Source organism: Cebus imitator, unplaced genomic scaffold (assembly GCF_001604975.1).
Source record: "Cebus imitator isolate Cc_AM_T3 unplaced genomic scaffold, Cebus_imitator-1.0 Scaffold32, whole genome shotgun sequence".
In the NCBI taxonomy this organism is placed as follows: domain Eukaryota; kingdom Metazoa; phylum Chordata; class Mammalia; order Primates; family Cebidae; genus Cebus; species Cebus imitator.
In genome coordinates this window covers 4,132,658-4,136,072 of record NW_016107347.1, presented here as the reverse complement: position 1 = coordinate 4,136,072, position 3,415 = coordinate 4,132,658, and positions in this window count along the sequence as shown.

The following is a 3,415-nucleotide window of genomic DNA, read 5'->3' as shown; positions in this document are numbered from 1 at the left end:
AAAAAAAATCTAAACATTAGTGTTGGATTCCAGGTTCTCTACTTTCTAATCCTAGCCTCTCAATTTTGAATCCTCTTTGTCTCAGCATAAGCCTTTATCTTGACCCTGACTGCCCTGCTCCCTGCACCGTGAGTAAATCCCAGGCATTGTTCTTCCTCTCTCTGGCCCATACTCCAAACAGAAACACTGTTGACCCATCCTTCAGCATATACATACTGAGCACCTGGGATCCAACCACAGTCCTCCATCTATGCCTATTCCATTTCTCTTTCCTCAAGGCAAGGACAAATTGCCCTCCCTTGGGAAGCTTTCCCTGACCATCCAGGCCTGTGTGACTCTCACTGAGCACTAATGACCCATACGGCAGCGCCTCGTCACTGGCATTATTAACCAGCAGACACAGAGTAAACATGTGTAGATTTTACAGAAAACGGCCCTTTAATGAACTGGCACTTTTTGACATTTGAAACCGTTCGGATGGAAATTTTTCTGATATTTATTTTACATCTTCTCTGTCTTCTGAAATAGAGTACTGCATGCAGAAGGTCCATCTCACCTTTAACAACAAAGGCACTGTGCATCTCTAGCCATTATTCTGTGATGGGTAGCGTGCCAGGAGCAAAAGTGAAGGGCCTGAGCTCTGGAATTAAACAATCCTCACAGTGATCCTCTTGTCCCTGGGGTCTTCCTGAGGTCACTGCCTGACTCGCTTTTGATATGTTGCTAATCTATAGTGAATCCAATAGTAACGTTTATTAGAATTGTTAGTAAACTAAGAGTAAACAGTATCTAAGTGAGGTTATGAGGGATTCTCTTATTAAGTCTCTCCACTTTAAGGCACAGACTTTGCACAATCTGTTTTATGGATAAGAGGCCTTTCTCATTGAACTCTTGTTTTTTGGGGGTTTATTCATAATCTTGAGGTTAGTTAAGTAACTTCTTTAAAAAGTGTGCCTTTAATGCATTTAGCATTTTATGTATTACCTTTTGTTAACTACCTTTATATGCATATATAAAAACTCTTTAATGAGATTGTTCTGTGGTTAAATTATTAATTTCCTAGGGGCAAAAAGTATTTTATACTCATTTATTCATGTGCTAAGTATTTTAAAAAGTAATTACTATGTGAAAAGATCTGTGATAGAAAAAAGATAAATAAGACATGATATTTACACATTATTGAGGAGATAAGACACAGTTAACCAATACAAAACAATAGGTGAATGTAAATAAATTCAGAGTGCTATGGAAATTCAAATGGAAGAAACTGTCTTTTGGCTGGGAGACCGGGAGGAGGCTTCATGAAACAGGTGGCGTTTGAGTTGGGTGTCAGTGAACAAGTAAAATGTCAGTGGGTAGATGAGAAGAAAAAACAAACTCAGTTTCTTCCTACTGTCCTCTCACAATATGGAACGCTTCTCTGACCACGTGTGGAAGGGATTTTCCCACAGACCAAGCAAGCAAGCAATTCTGCAGGAGACGCCACATGGGTATCCTCTATCAATTCAAATCAATTCTGACACTGTGGACTTAAAGAATGTCAAGACCCACAGGCTGAGGGTTCAGTCCCCAAGAATGGCCTCACTTGGGCCAGTCCCAAGTCCAAGATTCTAGAACTTACAGCCAACTGGCTATAAATCAGAGTTCCCACAACCTCCTCATAAGATTTGATTGATTTGTTACAGTGGATCACAGAACTCAGGGAAACATTATGTTGATGATAAAAGATATTTGAAATAATGCAAATCAACAGTCAGATGAAGAGACACACAGCGGAAGGTCTGGAAGGGTGGTGTGCAGGAGCTTCCATCTTGGTGGAGTTGGGCTTGGCACATGGATATGTTCTTCTTCACCGTCCTCGAAGCCTCCACGTGTTTGGCTATCTGATAGTTACCCAAACTCAATCCTTTGGGGTTTTTATGGAAGTTTCACCATAGAGGCATAATTGATTAAATCATTGGCCACTGTGATCAGCTTAAATTTCAGCCCCCTCTCCTCTTAGCTGGTGTCTACTGCAGAATTGATTGCTAGCTTGGTGGGCAGGGAAATATTTCTGCAGTTAGGTTTGAGAAGCATTCTGTATCGTGAGAGTACAATAGGAAGAAACTAAGGGTTTGTTTTTGCTTCTTGGCTACCCATTAAAAATGTTCCTCTCTACCAAGCCCCAGTTGAAAAGCCACCATTTGCACGAAGCCTTCCCCAGGTCTTCCGAACAGAAAACAGTTTCTCCTGTTTGCATTCCACAGCACTCAATCTGAATGCTCACCTTGCTGCTTCCTATTGGCTATTTGCATCTTATCTCCTCAATAATGTATAAATACCACAGGCAGAATGTTTCAGCCCAGTGACTACGGGATTGGTTTCTCTGACAACCAGGGTCTCTCCCCTAACCCTGCAAAGTGAACTTCCCCAAAATTGCCTCATTAACATAAGCTCAGGTGTGGGTGAAAAGCATTAAATAACAAAAGACTGTCTTTCACATTTATCACTCTGAAACTGTTTCCAGAGCTTCTTCAGGAATCAAGGACAGAAAGCCAAATGCTTGAACAAAAGATATCCTTATTGCTCTAGTTACTTAGGAAATAAAAAGGCAGGAGATATGATCCAGGAACTACCGTGGATGAAAACCAAAGCACATATATCATCATATCACTGCACATACCGAGATATGGGAAAGCTGTAAGAATGAGAAGGGAGAAATATTTGTATGCATTTGTGGAACACAGAGTCCTGAGATCATCCAATGCATAGTACCCCACTTCCCACACTGAGTTTGGAACAAATATATTAGTGAAACAAAAAGTGGCAGATTATCTTTTATTACCAATTAAGGCTAAACTGGAGGGCTCAACTTTGGGCAAAAGCCAAATGAGGCTGAACCACTTGGTAGCAGTCAACTCGAGCGCATAGAGACCATCATTCAGTTCCTGAAAAGTTTTCCAGTGTTTACCTTTTCAGCTTGAGCACTTAAGATTGTTAGAAAAAAAGGAACAGTAAATGGCATTTTTTAAATTATACTTGAAGTTTTGGGATACATGTGCAGAATGTGCAGGTCTGTTACATAGGTATACATGTGCCATGGTGTTTGCTGCACCCATCAGCCTGTCACCTATGTTAGATATTTCTCCTAATGCTATCCCCCGCCTAGTCCCCCATCCCCAACAGATCCCAGTGTGTGATGTTCCCCTCCCTGTGTCCATGTGTTCTCATTGTTCAAACTCCCACTTATGAGTGAGAACATGCAGTGTTTGATTTTCTGTTCCTGTGTTAGTTTGCTGAGAATGATGGTTTCCAGCTTTATTCACGTCCCTGCAAGGGACATGAATTCATTCTTTTTTATGACTGGGTATCCTCTAATTCAAATGAATGTTTTTTGTTGGTGGTGGTGGTGTTGTTTTGGCTGTGTAGTATTCCA